Genomic DNA, 20,730 nt, shown 5'->3' with positions numbered 1-20,730 from the left:
GAGACAAGTGCTGCAAAGCACCCAGGGTCGTTCCAAATTTGTAAAATATTATTTTTCAGTTTTCAAACACTAAAGTCCTTTTAGAAAGTGTAGTAAAGATATTTTTTTCACCTCTTGGTTATGTTCTTTCTGATGGATTAGTCCTTCCTCACAAATATTCATCAACTAAGACAAACCTTCTCCCAGCACCAGTTGTCCTCAAATGTTTTCAGCCACTAGTAGGTGCAGTGCGGCTTGACATCTGCTTTGCTCAGCACCCATGATGCCAGACTTGAGGTCAGGACCAGTATATGGGGAGCCAGTCACACCCCATTACCATAACTCTGCCTTTTTTGTTAGTGCTCAGTATCTGAGCGACTTCAAAACAGCAGGAGGTATACAGCATATCACCAAGAGGGGCAGTATGGGAGGGCGATAAGAAATCTGTGGGATGAAGGACTAATACATTACCAAGAGCTGAGGAATTTCTTCTTCTAATGGATTCCTTCCTCCCATAGATTCATGTTAGGATGTGTAGGGAGTAGGATAAATACTATAGTAACAGTGCATTCACATTGCACACATTGTGTATTCTCTCCATTACATTCACATGGCATCATTTCTTAGGCTCCATTGAGTACACATCTGAATATCTGTGAATCTTATAACTAGGTTACCATGGTGCCTGGCTGTGAGACCGCTCAGGGGTTCCAGGTTCTGGAGTGTGAGGAGGGAGGTTGGTGAAAGGGAGGAGGACTGATGCGCTGCCCCTTGCTGGGGGTCGTTATCCTTGGATGATGAATCTAACCCAATAAAGGTGCCTGGAACTGCTTGCGAGTCTCGCCTGATATTTGTCACAACATAACAATTCTTCATCGTAGAGTCCCACAGAAGGACAGAAACCTGAAGGAGGGAAGGATAGGAAGAAATCGCCACCTACACCAGGAAACCCGTTGCCTGACAAGGAATCGCAGCACTAATGCTCGGAAAATGTGCAGAGAAGCACACATAGCTGATTTACAGATGTCCAATACAGGAGCACACCTCTGAAAAGCAGAAGTAGACATCAGGCATCTCGTCGAATTATCCACGGGACACTGTGGGGTGCATTTAAGGCCCAAAGCAGAAATCCCTGTCACCTAAAAAAGCTACATTAAACATTGCCATCAAAAAAATGTGGTTTGTTTCCCGGGCACATGTGTGCCAAGCATTTGAACACTGCCACCCAAAGAATGGCTCTGCATTTGCTTCTATTCCATTGAATGACAAAAGTTAAAAACATTTCACGAAGGATGGCCCAGCGCAATTGCTTTTATTCCATTTTGAATGACCAAAAGTTAAATATTCACCAAAAATGGCTCTGCGTTTGCTTCTCTTTCATCTGAATAATAATAAGTTATGCCCTGCATTCAGAACAGCTCCGCTTTTGCTTTTATTGCATCTGAACAAAAAGTATGCACTACATCCAAAACGGCCTTTTCTTGATGTTAATTCACGTGAGTGGCAAAGATTTCTACATTGCAACCCGACACAGCTTTTGTTTTCCCTTTCATGTGAACCGCAGCGCTCAAAACACTGCAGATGAAAAAAACAGCCTGGCTTTTCATTTGAATACATGTCAAATCAAAAGAACCCTGTGAACTAACCCTCCGTGCAAACCTACTCAAAAGGACAAATTAAAAGAAAATTCCATGACATACAGAACCGCATTTCAAACATTAGATGAAATACAGCTTGCACACATGTGAAGGAAAATAAGAAAAAAGAGGTTTGAAATCCGATGTGAAACAGTAGCTTTTGATTGCACATAAATGTCAGTGAATATGTGTGGATGGGGGGTTGGCTATGCAATGTGCATTATGTTTGTCCGCACAAGATTTCAGTCAACTTGGAAAAAGGCTCAGAATACCAGTAAAACCAGTTTTGGGCTCAGGCACAAAATTCAATTGAAAACCTTGCCTCCCCACTGGAAGTCGCATCAATAAGTGAACCAGTCCTCAATAACATGTGATGTGGCTGAGGGCGTGATGATCCTCTGCTCTGCCAGACTAGAAGGCAGTAATAGCAAGGAAGACAAAGAAAGCAAGCATGGCGAGAGTTTGACCAAGAGGCGCAAGTTCCTTTTTGCACCCACTCCCAAGGACAAACTGACAAACTTCAAAGGGTGTAATAAAAGTCTTTTGTTGCAAGCTGAGCCAGGGGGAGAGCTTTGGCTCTGGCGGATGAAGCACCGCCCTCCCACATGTGACAGATCCTCCAAATTGACATTAAAGGCATTTTTCCCAATAAATAATTTCGTTTTATGATATTTTTCGATGTGATTTCCAGGCGGATTTTTAGAGACTAAGTGCATGTTACTAGGACTTTGTGAATTGAAATGGCCAATAAAAACTAGTTTCTGGCCGATTTTAAAATGGGACAAATATGGCAGTTGGTGGAAAGATGGAGATGTACATTATGAATATGCTTGATCATGTACAGAGGTATAACTGTTATACAGTGTGTGCAAAGGGCAAACATGTGCCAAAAGGGCCATGCTACGTCGTACGGATTTGGCAATCGATTCATTTAATTCCCCATGACCAAACACAACTGTATATATTGTTCACATGGCCGGGGCGAATATAAGTATGAAGTTATAAGGCGTAACTCAGTTTTGATAAAAAGCGGACCTGTGAACAAAGAACTATAATAAATGACAAACAGACGGATGGTGCTCCCTCCCTTTGAACCAATGATGCTAGGAGGCGGGAAGAGGAATGGTGAACTGTCCTATCCCAGGGTAGGAGCAATTCTAGAGTACTTCCCCCATATTGTAAAATGAGGGATGTCATGTGGGCTATATAAGGGGGGACTGTACTAAACACAAGAAAAAAGAAGGACACACACACAAAAGAATCCGGGGAGATAGGAGAAGGAGGACGGAGAGGAGGCAGCTGATCCCATCCAAGAGTACAGAGACCAGACCCCTTGCCTAGCTGTCCAGAGCCCTGAGATCCAGCTGGCTGTCCAGAATCCCATCCAGGCATAGTGCAGAGACCAGATCCCCTGCCTAGCTGTCAAGAAAGTCTTAGATGGCTTTCCAGAAACCCAAACCAAGGCTGACCTTGTACGTAGCAAATAACCCCAGTCCCAAATTGCATACCCCTCTCCTTTTATAACATTGCATCCAATATTTCCCCCATGGAAACACCATTATAAATCCCATAGAAAATCCCATTGAAAGTCCCAAATTGCCAGTATAATTTATTCACCTTCCCATAGAAGAATCTGTATTAGCCTGTGTATGTTGGCGTATTCCGTTGATAAATCTTTCAGTTGTCTGTATAAGTCCTTCGTATCATTTTGTAATAAATCCATTAATTCCCCCATTGAAATTCACATTCAATATTGTTGCCATTCAAAAACAACAATTTTGTCGAGTGTTTTTACTAACTATCGTAATTAAAGTATAGCTTCAACAGGATTAGTCCCCGTGGATTGTGTACCTTCCCCCACAAACTCCTAACTTACATCTTTCCATTAAAAAACCCAAACCATAGTCCCATTGAGAGCAATTCCTTTTTGTCTAGAATCCTATCTGTTATGTGCCTCTGTCCTTGTCCTTGTAAACCAATTTCCGATTTTGAAAGCTAAGCCCCTTTCCTTAGCTACCCGTCATTGCAAATCCAGTGTAAAACGAATTTCCATTTTCCGTTTATTTTTCCTTTTGCATTTGCTTTCTTCCCCCAAAATCGAATTTCCTACCTCATTTCCAAGTTGTTCTGGTGTGCTGATTAGTAGCCTTTAAGCTTCCTTATCTCCTCAAATGTAGCAACATGAATTCCCTCTCTCGCTGTTCCATAGCAATTGTGAGTAGCCGTGCGAGTAAAAAGCAAAATCCGATTCTGCCGTTTTGCTCTAAAAACGGGTTTTGATTTTCTTTTTTGACTTCCCATCTTGGGGTGGTGGGCTGTATTTCAAATCTGATTTTTCTCTCTTTATCCTTACCCATTGCCACTGCCTTCCATCCAAAGGGAATTAAGTTAGATGATATTTGGTGGTGAGTGTTGCAGGGGGGGTGCTTAACCTTAGTGCTATTACATGCTTTAAAACAGTTTTTCCTGTTTTGTCATTAAAGGTCCATGTGAACTGTGTTAGGATTTTGAACCAATTGTTCTGTAAGAATCATTGCATTTGTGTTGCCACAGCATAATAGTGGCTGTTGTATTTTGAATGTTTCCCTTTTCATTACACCATAAATTAATAAATATCTTATTGATAGACACCGGCCTGGTTCCTAGTCCATTGTGACACAGAGTGTTTGTGAAGGTTGGGTCCGAGACGGGTTGGGGGCCTACTCAAATAAAAGAACCCGTGGCTTATTAAAGATAAAAAGCGTTTTTATTGTGCGCCACATTCATTGTCAGGGGAAAGAGTCCCTGGCTGGAGTGTGCTGTGTTCTAAAACCGTGACAGCCCTCAGGCACTTCTTCACTGCCAAATCACAGCACTCTGAAATAAAGATTGATCCACTTGGATATAGCCTGCCTGGCAACAGCCTTGCCCATACGAGCACCACAAAGAGCTGCTCATCTTTCCTGATATTCCTCGTCTGACAGAGAATAGCGGAGAACCCTCTTGGAGTCCAGGCAGTGCAACTGCACTTCTCCCTTAGAGACAATTGGAAGGAAGAAAACAGAAAGATGATATTCTGTGACAGATGACAATTTGGGAAGGAAGGTCAGTCTTAACCTCAGAATCACCTTCTTAATGAAATAAGATAATGGGGCTTAACAGACTACTCCCTCACAGCTAGCAGAAGTGACAGCAACCAGGAAAAATCCCATTCAGAGTCGCCAATGCCAAATAACATGAATATAAAAGCTCATACTTTTTTTTTTATTTTTTTTTATTTTGTTATAGCTGATTATATCAACTTTTCAAAATTTTGACACATTTAGGCATATTAAATAACGTACAAAAAATAAAACATGATAAAACAGAAGGATGCAGAGGTGAGGAGTTACAACTTTCTGTCTAAGAGTAATACAATTGCGTGACAATTTATGTAAGAGATTTAAAATCATCATTATAAACATTCGACATGACCAAATGATCATCTTAAAAACCAATAGTCCAAGTGTAGCTATTGAGTTTTACATTTAAAGGGATTCACATTATTAGTTGGTCTATTCGAAATGCTTATACCTGTATCTCATCAAATAAAACATTTTCAAAAAAGTGCACAATAGCCTTCATAACTGCAAATCTGGTACTCTTAAATAACATACTCCAAATCTCTTTCTCATCCTTCTCCATGTACAGTTCAAACAGCTTTTTACAGTGTTTCTGGCGGATATCATGCAACAATGGGCATGACACAATTAAATGTTGAAGAGACTCTTTTACACCTTGCTTTTTGCAAAACCGACAGAAGTTAAGATCCACGTGAATAATTTTACGTCTGACCATTATCTCTCTTGTCAGGTATAGATTCAGTCTGACACGTAAGAATTTATTACGAATGTTCGCCGAAGGGCATTTGAGCAAGTATCCAGCCGCTTGTCCTAAACGTTTAGGGCCGAAAAGATTTGAATCAAAGTCTTTATACTTTACACATAATTCATGGGTTATAATCCAATCCCAACAAAAGAATTTTTTCTTAGCGCTAGTTGGATTGTCAATAAGATATTGCAAGGAGATATTAGCTCTCGCTAATGTGTCTATAACCAAGTTTCGCCATCTCAAGGGAAAAGAGGCAGAGGAACCTGCTAAATGGCAAGCAACTGTACTCAAAATGTTATTAGTAATTCCAAGCAAACATTTCCGAAAGAAGGCACACATTTTCCATTTCACTCTGCTATGCAGTGATTTCAGACCCAATTCAAATCTTAGTATAGGTAGAGGTACACAGTTTGGAAGCCGCAGCACCTTTTTCCAAAAAGTGGCCTCTAGTCTATTCCAGGAGTTGTCATCGGAGTATAGTTTTGTCTCCGCACCATAAAGCAAGATGGGTACTACTTTTTGTTAAAAAAACATCAGAATATGTTTCAGCGTAAACTTTCCATATTTATATATCAAAATTTTTGCTTGCGATATAAGGCTCAGCAATTTAGTGTCTAAGATGTGTGAATCAGTAACATGGCTGGCAGCATTTTGAATGAACACACCCAGATATTTGTAGTTCGAACTAATTTCCATGATTTGCTGTTGTAGAAACCACGGCCCATTGTAAGTTCTACATTTACCGTGGGGTTTGCAAACCATAATCTGAGATTTGGCTAAATTCACTTTGAGAAGGTTTGAATCTGCATATTGTGAGAGGGCAGTTAGCAAATTCTGCAAACCCTTTGGTGTCTGTGATATCAAAACTAAGTCGTCTGCATAGAGCATCCACGGGATGCGTTGACCACCCAGCTCAGGAGCATCAGCGTTAATACCAAGAAAGGACAAGCCTACATCTAATATAAAAAGATTAAACAATGTGGAAGCCAAAATACATCCCTGTTTGAGTCCGACAGATGTCGGAATAGGTGCCGATAGAAGGCCCTCACGTGTGAGTCGAACGCGCATAGTCGTGTTGGTGTGAAGTTGCACAATTAGGGCCAAAATAGAACTGGGGCAGCCGAACGCTTTCAATTTATTAAAAAGAAGAGTTCGATCTATAGAATCGAACGCAGCCCGGAAGTCTATAAATGCAAGAAATAAAGTCTGTTTCTTAATTGAGTATTGGGCTTTCAGCATATTAATAGTAATAATATTAGGACATGTTCCTAAACCAGAGACAAAGCCTGATTGGAGAGGATCTCGTCTCCAGTGATTCTTGGTCCACTCATGTAACTCTCGTAGGATGAGTCGGCAAAAAATCTTTCCTGAGACATCCAATAATGATATAGGTCTATAACTTGCCGGGCATGCGCGATCTCCCTTTTTATAAATTGGAATAAGAATCGACTGTCTCCAGGATGAGGGAATTCTTTGAGATTTGTTGATTGTTTCAAACATAAGACATAAAATGTCCGCCCAAATATCCGGAAATTGTTTTAATTGTATGTTGGATAGGCCGTCTGGACCAGGAGCCCTGGAATTACTTGCCTGACTTATTAGCTGTTTTATGTCTTCTTTGGTGAAACGTAGATTAAATATAGCGTCAAACTTTGCTACTGAAACAGATGAAAATGCTTGGACACTTGTAAATTGGTCAGAATAATAACTTACCCATAAGTCCTCTGAGACATCGTTTGTTTGGATTGCTACTTGGTGACCTGATGTTATTTGGTTTATAATGTGCCATGAGCGGGCCAGATTTTTTGATGCTAGTGAGGCTAGCATATCTTCCCCATCTTTCTGATACAGTTTAGATTTCATGTCTCTTGCCCAATTTCTGTAATTTGTTTGTATTCGCACAATAGTAGCCTGACATAATTCTAAGGGGAGTTTGCTGGCCTTTCTTTTCTCAGCCCGAACACTAGCCTTTTTAAGTTTGACTTCATGATTGGGAATGTGTAAGTGCGGTGTTTGTTTTTGTTTGTGTTTAATAGAAGATGATGAAAAAAGCTGCATTAGGTCATAATAAACATCATCAGACACAGTTTCACTCATGGTATTATTTGTTAGATTAGCATGATAGCACGATCTAAAAGTTTTTAAAGAGTGTTCCGACCACTTCACTCGATTTCTAGCCGGGTTCACTTCATGTGTCCCTTTAAGATAGAGTGGTTGAGACTTGAAGGGCATTTTGTTACTCCTGCAGGTTGTCTGCAGAATATTGTGATCACTTGCTTTGGATTCAATTATACAGAAATTTAATACCAAGTCTAACATCTTCCCATTAACATAAGTGAAGTTGATGATTCCACTACTGTTGGCCCGATGCCATGTAGGTCTAGGAGGAATGTCCTGTATAAAGGCTCCATTCAGCATGTAAAGATTACGTGCCTTAGTAAACATTGACCACATATCAAGTCGTTTATGTTCCGACTTAGCATATGGGCCCAGACAATGTAAGTTTAAGTCTCCTGCCATGTAAATCAAGTCCACAAGCCCATCCAACATGATTAAGTCAAACGCTTGTGCCAGGGATTCAAAAAAACTATCCTCAGAAATTCCCGCAGGATTCCAGTAGATGTTGATGACAGCACATGTGAGCCCTTCTCCCATCACTCTAGTCATTTGGATAAATTGATTCGGAGAAAACCATGATGCTATTTTTAGTCCAGAGGACTGTTTAACAGCGGTTAGTAGGCCCGATGTGGGGCGTCCCAAACGATGTTTTAGTGCTGGAGTTAAGCATACATCATAATTATTCCAAGAAGGGGTACTGGTTAACCAGGATTCTTGGAGTAGAATGACATCATAATTCAGTTCATGCTGAGTGGGGTTATTGATTAGATGACGATGCCCTCTGGAATTCCAACTAGCAAAAAGGAGGTTAGGTGGTTCAAGAGTCGTATGCTATCCTTGCTTCGACTGGCATTGACAGCTGCAAGGCTGTTCTGCTTGTTCTTGGAATCGACTTTTTTTCTGGATTGGGGGTGGCGGACGGCGTGTAGAGGTCTTATCCACTGCCTCTGGGGTTGCAGATAGTGTAAAGCCAAGATCAATGATTTGGGATTTCGCAGCCCAAATTGTGTTTACTACCACCCTAGAATTAATCCATAGATTTACTAGGGATTGGTTAGAAGCGTCTGGGAATTCCACAAGTTCGATGTCTACAGTTCCTATATCATCAAGATCTGGGATATCATGAAAAATTGCCAAAACAGACGCTCGATTTAAGTTATACTGTGTAGCTGGTGTCGGCAAGCAGCTAAGGGTCAGAGAATGTATCGCCGGCCGTTTAGCGCGAGCAACGGCAGGTTTTTGTTTGGCTAAAGGTAATGGCTCATTCAATTCCTTAGGTGCGCCGTTATGTCTATTTGGAATAGAAGCTGTTTGAGAGGCAATAGAGGCCTCCAAAAATTTCGTTAGGGTTGTCTGTAACAGGCGTTCCATGTCACCAGAAGGAGCTACGTTAGTCTCAGGGGACTCTATCCTGACACTTTTTGTTGACTTCGCATTCCATGTAGGTTGAAGGGGAGTAATAGAACGCCCTTCCCACATGTCCAGTGAAGTTGATTCTTTTGAGATTGGGACTGTGTCCAACGCAAGTGGCTGCGCGTTGGCTGAGGCTACCTGCGGGAAAGTTAGGTTTTTTGGGATCGATTTAGAAGCTAAATAATCGTCCACAGCCTTTCGTATTTCTTTGCGACACTGGTCATCGCCCTCTAGGATCTGAGTCGCCAGGGGCTTACCGGTAGGTTCAGTAGCTATTAAATCGCGTCTACCGTGTGCGTCATTGGTCAATAAGCTCCCACTTAATTCAGTAGGGTTACTTCGTGAGATCTGACTTGCTGCATTAATCAAATTATTCAGAGGGCTGTATACTGGAACCACATTGGACGAGTCAGGTTCTGACTGTGTGTTTACTTTTTTTATACGTTTTTGTAACGCATATTTTTTTGTAATAGCTTTAGATGTCGCTATAGTAAGAGTGTTTGTAGCTGAAACTTTATTTATGAAAGCTTTAACTTGTGAGGGTTGGCGAATCCCCATTTTCATATTTTTTGTTTTCTTTATCTGATCTTGTAAGGGTGGTTTTTTGATGCTACATTTCTCAACATTTTTAGTATCAAATAAAGCATATGTGGGGATCTTCTGTATGTTAATTTTTGGGTCGAGTACCATTTCCATGGAATCTACTATAGGCTCCAGGATAAGCGGTATAGGTTGAAACTCTTGAGCAATAGGTTCGAAAGCTGGTGTCGTCTGTGTGAACATAGACCGTTTAGATGTTGTTAGTTTTTTTGTGTTGATCAATTTTTCTAATCTATTAGCCATTATACGCTGGTTCTCAAATATCTGGTCAAACTGATTTGAGTGTGTCTCCGCTTTCACAACCAAAACTTCGAAAAGCTTGGCCAACGCCAAGATAGCGTTGTTCATGGATGTAAGAGCTATACTCGTATTTACAGTTCGAGAATCATTAAGGCGCCTGTCCAAGGAGACTTTTCCAGTTGCCCTTCTAGGAGTAGGAACGATAAAAGAAGGATTTGCATCTGAGTCAATGGGGCTAGTGTTCGTAAATAACACCGGAGACTTGGATAAGTTTTGCGAGCTTGTATGAGAGAGTGCAGCGGAGGAATTAATCTCCAAGTCAATAACAGGAAAATCTTGGGACACATAATCTACCGGTGGCATAGAGGTTGAAGTATCACTTACAGTTATGCCAGACACATTACAAACTTCGGGAGACGGAACTGCCGTCCCAGTTATTACATTCGTAAGTATAGCACTATCAGTGAGTGAGACATTTTCTTTAGCAAACTTGACAATAGGTTCGGTGATTATGGTTGGTCTGTAAGACTCACCGATTCGACTTTCCCCCACCTGCACCGCCGATTTTTCTTTGTCGATTGCATTTATTCCACCAGTGTCACTGCTCGTAGGCTCGCTGTTTGAGCAGTTTTCCGAGTTCAAAAACTCTGTAACTGGTTGTTGCAAAACGGCCCCTCTTAGTCTTTCAGTTGGGAATTTTTCATGGTGAATTTGCCTTGAGTCTTTACAGAACGGGCGAATATCCATTCTCTGGAGAAGGTCCGTTTTGCCTTGTTTCATACAACTGAAGCTTGTTCGCGGAGTGGAGCTAAGTCGGGACCTTTTTGTATTGATGGAGGTAGGAGACTTAGAATAACTGGCGCCATTAGATCTATGTAATATGGTTACTATCGGCATGCCAGACTTTAGCGTGTTTGTATGTCGTTTCATGGTTACCAAAAAAAAAAACACACAAAAAATATAATAAATTAAATTATAATGAGTAATATATACCCAAATGTAGGCAAACACTGTTGATATGTGGATAGCTTTCGCCGCTAGCCGCGGTGACCGCGGCGAAGCGGCAAAGTGGGACTTAGACCGGGACTTCGCCGGTGCGCGTGCGACTTCTGTTATATAGCTCCGCCCACAGTAAACAGACCGGTGCCTACACAAGAAACATAAATATAATATTAATATCCAACAATGTCCGCTCTGATGAGTGTAAGTAAGTCTGTCTCTGACTGCAATCACCTTCTGGGTGCCGTAGTTCTGGCACGAAAAGATCGCGGGTAGAAGCACAGGAAGTAGGTGCGAGCAGCGTTAGCAGCGTTCTCAAGCGGCAAAGCGGGACTTAGACCGGGACTTCGCCGGTGCGCGCGCGCAGTGCGCGCGCGACTTCTGTTATATAGCTCCGCCCACAGTAAACGACCGGTGCCTTCTGGGTGCCGTAGTTCTGGCACGAAAAGATCGCGGGTAGAAGCACAGGAAGTAGGTGCGAGCAGCGTTAGCCTACTGCTCATACTGAGCCACCATAACATCATATGACACAATCCAAATCCCATGCAGGAACAATAGTATGGGAAACTGGGTCAATAGTCTCTGCAAAAACTGCAAAACAGTGGCCTGCTTGCAGGTTCTCGTAAACACCAAAGTATCGGCCAGGTACACCATAACAGCGCCAATCTGCAGGCTCTGCAGGGCTAAGGCAAGCACAAAATATAGCACAGTCGAGGACAGACAGATTGAAGGACTCAAATCCTACTCCCAGCACTTATTCCACCTGCAACCACCCATGGACTTACTGGCAGGCTTTTTGGTAGAAAAGAGCAGCTCTGGTATATCGTTAGACCGGTCCTGTTAGGGAGAATTCTCATAAATGTGCTAATTTCCTTCACCTTAGAGACCCCCAGCAACTTTGCTGGAATTTGAGGACTTGATTTTTTTGCCTGGAAAGAGTGAGAGCCTTTTTCCCCACATTTTTCATGTATTTTGATGTGTGTTTTACTCTTGTGTTCTTTGATTATGGAGTTTTAGATAACTCCATATGCATCATCTTTTCATGTGTGTTACATAGCACCTTCGGTGCAGTGACACAGGGATGTCTTTTAGACTTCCAAAAGGTGTAAATAACCTTCTCTGGGATGAACTACTGTTTCCCAGAGAATGTAAAGTGAAATTGACTTTACTAATCTTTCCCAATTCCTAGACCCAGCACACACTATCCTACAATAGAATGCTGGAGGGATTACATAGTATCCCCTGTGTCTAAATAATGCTACCCTTTCCTATTGAAATGGCTGGTGGCAGGGGTTTTATAACAAACTACCATGATTTTTCCCGACCGCGAACAACGGTAGCTAAAAATCGCCGGAGCCATGTTTTTCAAGATGGTGCCTTAAGCCCCTTTGTTTAAACAGGTCCCGGTCTTCTTTTTTCACTGTTTCTTTTTGGAAAGGTCCTTCTAGAGTTTGTCTCTGCAAGCCAAACCAGGTTTGGTCCCATTGTTCATATGCTTTGGGCGGGCTTAAGGACTGAACACCACCTCTGGCGTCAAGAGTGTCTGGGGTCAGCAGGAAGTGAGGGAGGTGCCCGAAACTCCCTGTGCTTGATCTCCTAGCAGACCCAAATGCACTCTGGCATGTTTGGCTGGCTGACTGTCCAGCAAGGACAGCCACCCTGCTGGGTGAGTGACCGCTAGGCAGGAATGAAAGGGAGAAAACTGTTTGAAAGGCGAATCTCTTGGACTGGAAAGCAGAGTCGACCACTGGAACGAAAGAACCGAAGACGAGCTGGAAGAGGATGGCTGCTGCTACTACTCCTGGACCGCTGGTTTGCCCGGTGAAGCCCTGCTGCAGGTCCGAATTGCCAATTTCTTATTGACAGAGAAGCCCCTTCAAGGACGACGTCTTCCTTTGAGTTGGTGGGACCAATCAACTCGTAAACCACCTGGATACCATTCTCTGAGCTGGTTAGGTTTAACCAGGGAGAGGGACACCAGCTTGTGTGCTTGAACTACAGCTCCTGGAACTGAAGTGACTCAATTTTCTCCGCGTTTTCCGACGATTCGTGCAGTGCAGGAGGCCCGCAACATCCTCCCTCTTGTCCCCACGACTGAGGCTCAGGAACAGCGAGATCTGCAGGAACTGCCAGGAACCAACGTCTTCAGCTGCATTTTGCTCTTCATACTAAGGTACTGTGTCAACTCGATTGAGAGAACTTACCTCTCGCAGTGAAAGTTTGTGGAACTTTTCCAATTTGCAGGCCTAATCAGCTTGTGACCTAACATATGATTCTTTTTCGTGCAAACTACTTCTGAGAACTTTTGCAAAGACTTTACCGTTTACTACAAGAACTGCTCCTTCCTATCCAAGACACTAGTCCATTTTGGCCTAGGCCTATTAAACTGAATCGAGTTCTCCAGTGAACTGAAACCATTTGCTCTGCCTAATAAAGTATTTGTGATCTATTTCTATTCACTTGTGCCTTTTATTCCAATTGAAAGTAACTGGAATGCCATTTTGCTCCTATTTCAGGGGAGCCTAATTGACTCAGAAACGTATTGGTTCAGTACTGAAGGGTGTTTGTGTATTATATTAAGTTGCCTCCTTCTAGTGAATGTTTTCTAAATGATTGTGTAACAAATTAATAAGTGTTTTACCAAGAAACCTTGAGTGTAAGTGTCTACTTGAACCACTGTGATTTTAAGACCTCTGCGTAACATCCTTGTACTGCTCACATTCCCTCTTGAGATAAGCCTGGCTGCTCAGCTCGCTATCAAAAACTGTGTAGTACAGACTTATACCAAAGGTTGGTTTTGCTTACACCTGTAGTCCTAATTGTATGTGGTGGTCCTGGAGGGTACTGAATGAAATTCTGCATAACAGGTCCCAATACCACAGCCTCTCTGCAGTCAAGCATGAAGGTTGAGGCTGTTAAGGCTCGGGGGAACAAAGGGGTATGACCTGGCATGCTGAATGAGAGAGTAGTTCCAGAAGAGCTGCCCCTGAGGGATCGCCCAAAGCTTGAAAATCACCTGCTCAGAACATCCACAACCATGTTCACAGTACTGTCAAGATGGACGGCGAACAGACAATTTTCTCCGAAATCCAGAACCACAGTTGCATTGTGTCACTGCACAGAGGAAGCAACCTCAAATTCCTTGCTTGGCAACCATGTTATCTGCCTGAATCGGGACACAAATTATAAAGCGGCAAGAAAAGCCACATTGGCCGGCCCAATTGCCCGAGTTCCTGTAGACAGATGTATAGCCGTGCCTCAGTTACGGATCAAAGCCTTGTCAGCATCAGATCTCCTAGGTGAGCACACCAACATTTCAAGGGTACATCCGTGGCTACAGTCATGGTAGCCATAAAGGCTCCCCCTTAAGCATGCTGTAAAGCAGGGTCCACCACAGCAGGACCTGCGACAGCTTATTCGTGACCTAAAGCAGGGCTGTCATGTCACAGTGAAACTGATACTTCTGATAATGAAGTAGCCACAGGGGCAACCTCATAGGCAGCCAGGAATTTGGCACCAGCAGGAAGCCATGAGGTCCAGAAGACTTAGAAAAGGCCAGAACCAGACTTTGAAACCAAAAGATGTTTTCCACTCGATCTTTGGGAAAAAGGCCCTTGCTCAAGTGAGTGTCGAGAACTGCTCCATTGAACTGGATCAAGTGTTCCAGGGAGAAGTCCATGTGGTGCAGCAGATGACAGCTGTGGTGCCGTTGTGTTGTCACCAGATTTGCAGCGGAGGCTTGAATGAGCCAATCGTGCAGGTAAGGAAAGATGTGAATTGTCGTTCTCCAGAGACGTACATCTATCACAGCCAACAGCTTGGTGAAGACACGTGGAGCAGAGGAAAGGCCGAAAAGCAAGACCTGAACTGGTAATGGGTGTAAGAGCATACTCCATAGAGGTGCTGCTGTCAGCCTCCACGGAACAGATGCCAGAAGGCGCAAGCGTTCAGCATAGGAGGGGAGCAGCCTCTGCCATAGGGGCCAGAACCAAGCCAACAATCATGCAGTTGCGGATTGACTTCAACAAGTGCAGTTGGCCCTTGCACCAGCAACGGTGCCAAAGCAGTCTGCCTTCAGGGACTTGGCAAGGATGACAAACATCTTAAACCAGAATTCTTCAAGCTGTTCCAGGGTGGAGTAACCAGTTGGGAACAGTACTTGAGTAGGTGGTGTCTTTCACAGGTGCCCTTGACATCCCTGGGATGGGAGTGATGGCTCTTTAAGAAGAATAACGCTTAGAGTCTTTAAGAGCTGGACATTTCCTTCTGTGCATCTTCTTGTCCTTCTCCGAAGACCACTCTTCCTCTGGTAGTAACTGAAGGGATCGTGCCCTTTTGGAAGAAGAATTCAATGCCTTTGACAGCATTCTCACATCCCTTTTTGTGGAGGAAGGTGTAGATTATTGAGGCAAGCTCCCGGTGGGCCATGCAGGGCACATATTTCCAAGGTCTGCAATCCTCTATGTAGTGCTCCTCCACAAGGCAGTAAAGACTTGCCTTATGGAGATCCAACAGAGACATGTCCTTCCTGAAATCCCTGCAAGGCTTGAAGTCTTAGGCCTTAGGGTTATTAGGCATGATGCAGACAAAAGAAAAGCAGGAACTAACTGGTGTTGTGAGGCAGCAATGCGAGTGCTGTGGTAGGCCAAGCAGTGAGACACTGGACTCAAGTATTAGTGATTCAACTTGACTTTATTAACACATTGTTATTGAGGTTCAGGTTGGTATAACAGCTACCTTTTCTATGAACACAAATCCTAACATGGTGAAGGTCTGGACAACCAAAACGAAATGTGTGCATGTTTTCTTGGTCCACTTTTTATCAGGACCCTGCTCAGATAAAGTAATTGCCTCTAGTCGAGACATCCCAATAAAAAAACAACACCTTATTCTAAATCCAAAGGATGCAAATAATGGCTGATGGAAATCCCAAGATATTTTTTTTAAGAAATCCTGAACTCTATTAACCAAAAGTTCCAAAGATTGGCCCAACAAAGTCCAAAAATGTATTTTTAAAGATATCTCTAAACTATCATACTTCACACAGTTCCTGTAGAAACGCTCTCGGTGATTGTACTGGCAGTCTGGCATGCATTTCTCAGGTGTCTGCCGTTACTTTGATGTGTACACTTCTCAGTCCATGGGCTTTTGTCACTGTTTTGAAAGGAAGGTGTACCTTAGCATCCCAGTTCAATGCATCATGAACGTCTCGTCAAATCAGGTTCTCCCCTGCTAATCCAGAACCATCAAGGACCACATCGACACCCTTGCTGCAGCCTTGGCCGATTTCTGCATTCACTCCTTTGCCACTAAAACTTCCCCTCCCCCTTAAGCACTCTCTTGTACACCCCTTCTAAAGATGCCCTCGACCGATCCTTCCTCTCCGACTTACTATCACCCGATCTCAATCACTCCTTTCCTGGGCAAACTCTTGGAAAAGCTGGCCATCTCCCAGCTTAATCTACATACTGAATCTGTTGGTTGCATCCATGCTTCAGAGTTGCCAGAAGCAGGGAAACCGCTCTCCTGAACACCCGTGAAGACTTGCTCTCCAATCTGGACTTTAATCTCCCTTCTGTCCTCATTCTCCTTTATCTATCCCCTGCTTTTGACATGGCCAACCATCCATCCTGCTCAATCTCCTCTGTGACAACCTTTGTATTACTGATCAGGCCCTGACCTGGTTGACCTCCTTTCTCACCGACTGATCCTCTCCGGTCCAACTAGGGTCTTTTCTCTCTTCTATCTCTCTACTTGCGGTGTTCCTCAGGGTCCAACCTCTCTCCCTGGCTCTTCAACCACTACCTAGCACCGCTTGCCCACTGCATCGGTACTTTCTGCCCCTATTTGCAATGTTATGGTGATGAGACTCCGATCTCTTTCAGGCTCCCCTCAGCCACCTCTGCTTCTTCTCTCATACCAGACTGTCTGGCCGCAATTCAGGAATGATCTCATGGTATCGGTCTCTCTCTCTCCTCTCTCACCCTCCAGCCCCATGGCCCACTCTGGGCCCTCTTCCTGCTCCTCCCTCTGAGGCTAAGAACCTTGGGGTCATCTTCGACGCCACCATCACCTTCTTTCCTCGCATCTCTGACGTCTTTAAGAAGTCAAACCATCAGCTGCACCACCTCTGAGGTATTCTTCCTTTTCTCACCTTCCCCCTGAAGTTCACCGTCTCCAGAGCTCTGGTCCTCTTTAGGCTGGACTACTGCAACAGCGTCTTTCTAAATCTTCCTGCCTCTATGCTTTGACCGTTACAACTTATCCAAAACAGGCCTGCGAGACTTGTCCTCGGCCTCAAGCACAGGGATTGTATCTCTCCAGCTCTTAAATCGCTTCACTGGCTCCCCGTGGCTGCATGGATCAACTTCAAGACCCTCTGCATCATTCACAAGGCTTTCTGGGGCCTGCGAGTGCTCTACCTCCAACTTTCTCTTCCAAAAATGTTTCCTTCTCAAGCTCTCCTCTCATCCACCTCCAACTCTATGAGGGTCAGACACTTCTCCAAGCAGAGAGTTGGGGGCAGATCTATCTCCTCGGCTGGGGCCTCCCTCTGGAACAGCCTCCCTGCCTCTCTCAAACTTGAGCAGAACCACCACTGGCAACGGAAGCAATTTAAGACCTTTCTTTTTGCTTCCGCTTTCTCTCTTCCTCTCCCCTTCTGATGCACCTAACTGCTTCACACATTAGTCACCTGATCACCCTCTGAACTCAGGCTCAGGATCCTGCATGTCCAGTTGCCCTTGCACTGCCTCAGGGCTTCCTAACACTTAAGGGTCTGTATCTGCAACCCAACAGTGGCTTCTCTCTGCTCATAAGAGCCCCGCGCTGGCTGCACTTGTGAGTTAACTGCTCTTCCCCGTTCCCCCTCCCCAAGCCACTTCTCCCTTTCCCTCTTCCCCGCACTTGTGCCATCTGAATGACACAAGGCCTAGTAAGATTGTTATTTTGTCCTCCCTTGTTTCCCCCTCCTTGTCTTGTCACGCCTACAACCACTTGTGTACAAGAGCGTTATAAATGCCACATCATATCAGATCACTGTCTCTTCCCTTGGCAATACCATATGTTGTAGGGCTGATTGCGTCTTGTGTGAAACCTGGAATATTGATCTCTCTTTAGCAATCCGATTGGTGGATTCTTGTTTGTACATCTGGAAAGTCCTGCATGGATCTTTATGGCTGCCTGTAGGTTCTGAGAGGTATTTCCCTCCCCTCTCCCCTTGTCACGCAGACAATTTTGTACATGCCCTCCTGCCATGTACCAGTCTCTGCCTCTACCTTTGCAGGTTTCAGTTATGGCTTTTCCACCTCCAGTTCCCTTTAGGAGAGATTTGGGGTTCCTGTCCTGCCTTAACTTCCTGCAAGGCTCTCAGCTGAAGATACTGTGCAGTCTGAAGAGCTTCCGCTTTCCTCAGCAGCAGGCAGGCTTAGATCAGCCATCCCTGTTCTCCAGATTTGGCATCGTGCAGTGTCTCCCTTTGCATCAAGGATTCTTGGTTGTCCAATGCATCCCCCGGACTCTCTCTTCTGCCATCTCGCTGTTTATCAATGACACTTGTACACCAGGATGTATGCCATCGAAGATTCTCTCCATTACTGTGCTTTCCTTGCTCCTTGTATACGTCAGGGAGAGGCTCTGTCCCGTCCTCTTCTCATACCATAGGTTATTTCCCTAGTTGGTTTTGCCCAGGAATTATGGTTGTGTTGGGATTGGACAATTATGGGATTTTCCTTTTTTATGTAGTAGCAAGGCTTTAAAAGTAGGTGTGAGGTTCGGCGCCATCTTGAATTGTAGTGCTCGGAGTGCAGGGCTGCTTGGCTAAGCTTCTTCACTAGTTGCTCCTTGTCCTGAGACGGGAACTTCGGCAGCATGTCCATCACTCTATTCCCTGCCTGCCTGCACTTCTGCTCCAAGGAGAAAGTGTTCTACAGAAACCAAAGTTCTTCGGTTTAATCTGTGTCTCTGTGGGAGGCTGAAAGGACCATGAGTTTGTGGTAGGAGAAGATCAGTTTTCTTCTCCCTGCAAGAATCTCAAAAGCAACTATGGCTTGGGAACATTCTCCCAGGTCCATAACTCTGAGTGGGACCACTAAATATTTCCACATTGAGGTTAGTGCATTCTGAGACTTGTAATATGTTGCTTACATTACAATTCTTTCATGGTGAGGCCAGGGGATGCTGTGCTTTAAAAGGTATAGCTGGCCTAAGGGATCCTGCCTTGGCCATCAGGTAGCGTCTGCTCCAGCCCTGGCCCTAGCGGCCAACTACCCTCATAGGTTAATGAGAGTAGTGGGTACGAGACACCCCCACGGATGGAGCGCCCTCAAAGGACTTAGAAGCCGGCTCTGGCTGGCCGGATCCGGATGAGGCATGCCCTTGTGGGCCACACGGGGTAGAGGCCTTGACTGAGCCACTCCGCCAGTCTGATGTGCCGAAAAGCCACTGCAGATCTTGCAATCTTCTTCCTTGTACATCGGGAAAAGACAGTAAAGGCACTGAGAATGCTTGTCGTCCATGAAAACATTCCACAAACCTAAGCTGGTGCAGAGCTTAAGGAATGAAGCCCCGTCCTCCTCCGACATGATCCAGCGCGGCCTAGGCCTGATGGCCTTCTAGAAACTTCCAAGAAGAAAGCACTCAACGATTTTGCCCTTGAGGGGTGATTAAAGGTGCCGTAAAAAAGGGATCCCCGTTGGGCGGATGAATAAACGATTGAGCACACAGGCTCGATTGAACAAAAATACGGCTTTCCTAGCCAAAAAAGCACAAAAAACCCAGAAGGCTCTAAAAGCGAAACCCAAGGACTCCCAACACTTAAACGTGCAGTAAAAATCTGAAGATGGCTGCCAGAGGAGGGGGGCTGGGGGAAGAATGACCCAGAGCTCAGTGATTGGTTTATAGGAAAAGAACAGTTTATAAAGGAAAGTGAAACTGTTTTTTCTTTTAAAGAGGATCCCCAGCCTGATGACTGGGAATATTCATGAGCATGTGAATCCATGCCAGACCCCATGCTGGAGAAAAGGTGTTCCAGGGAAAGGGTTACCGTGTCTCGCCCGTCAGTGTCCCACTTCCACTCCCCGAAGACCCCCCCCCCATCCAGGTGATCCTCCCCCACTGGCCCACCCCCAGGACCTGGATCCAATAGCGATGGCCTTGTCCTGGCCACCAGGATGACAGAACTCCGGGGACTAGTGGGTGAGACACCTTTAGGTTTCTCACAGGACCCGATCTGCCCCCATAATATTCCTTTATTGTGGCTGGGGTATTTTGGATACCTTTTTCTTTTAGTAATATTTATGTTACTCACACAATGTGTCCAAGTTGGGCTGGTGGCTGCAGATATTCTTCTACTTGTTTTTCATACTCTGCGCATGCACTTTTGCATTTGACCAAATAATGCCTTTTTCAGTATCATGCTCTCAAAATGTCCATGTCACACGTTTAGGTCAAGATATACCATGTAAATACCATACAAGGAAAGACTCTTCTTGAGTAAAGCCTTGGCTTTCCTGGGCAAAGCATGGTTGTGTGCAGATGGCCTGATGAGCATGCTGGGACTGACTGGTCCCTATTCACACTCAGGCCAGAGGTATGCTGGTTGCTGGGCAGATTTGGGGCAAGAGGTTGTCCAATGATTGGACAACGTTTACTAGTTTGAATGCTGCAGATCGTTACCATTGGAGGACTGGGGGCTACTTTGGCTCGAATCTAGGGTAAAAGGATTGTGCAGACATTCTTCGGATCGTTATTGGAGTCAAGACTAATACAAGAGGTTCAGCTGGATGGCCATTGTGGCTCTGAAGTCCAGTTACTCTGGACCAAGGCTCTGTCCCCCCCCCCCCTTCCAACCATCACAAGATGAATGTGAAAAAGCTCAGGAGGCTTTCACAGCAAA

General features: G+C 44.5%; 1 protein-coding gene across 1 annotated transcript in view; it reads right to left on the bottom strand.

The window, feature by feature from the left end:
- Nucleotides 1-20,730, bottom strand: part of XRCC5 (X-ray repair cross complementing 5) — a 1,556,689-nt gene that overhangs the window by 1,042,743 nt on the left and 493,216 nt on the right. The window lies entirely within an intron of this gene.

This window comes from Ambystoma mexicanum, chromosome 9, assembly GCF_040938575.1.
Source record: "Ambystoma mexicanum isolate Mex_15411 chromosome 9, UKY_AmexF1_1, whole genome shotgun sequence".
NCBI lineage: Eukaryota > Metazoa > Chordata > Amphibia > Caudata > Ambystomatidae > Ambystoma > Ambystoma mexicanum.
This window is presented reverse-complemented; position numbering and strand designations above follow the sequence as displayed.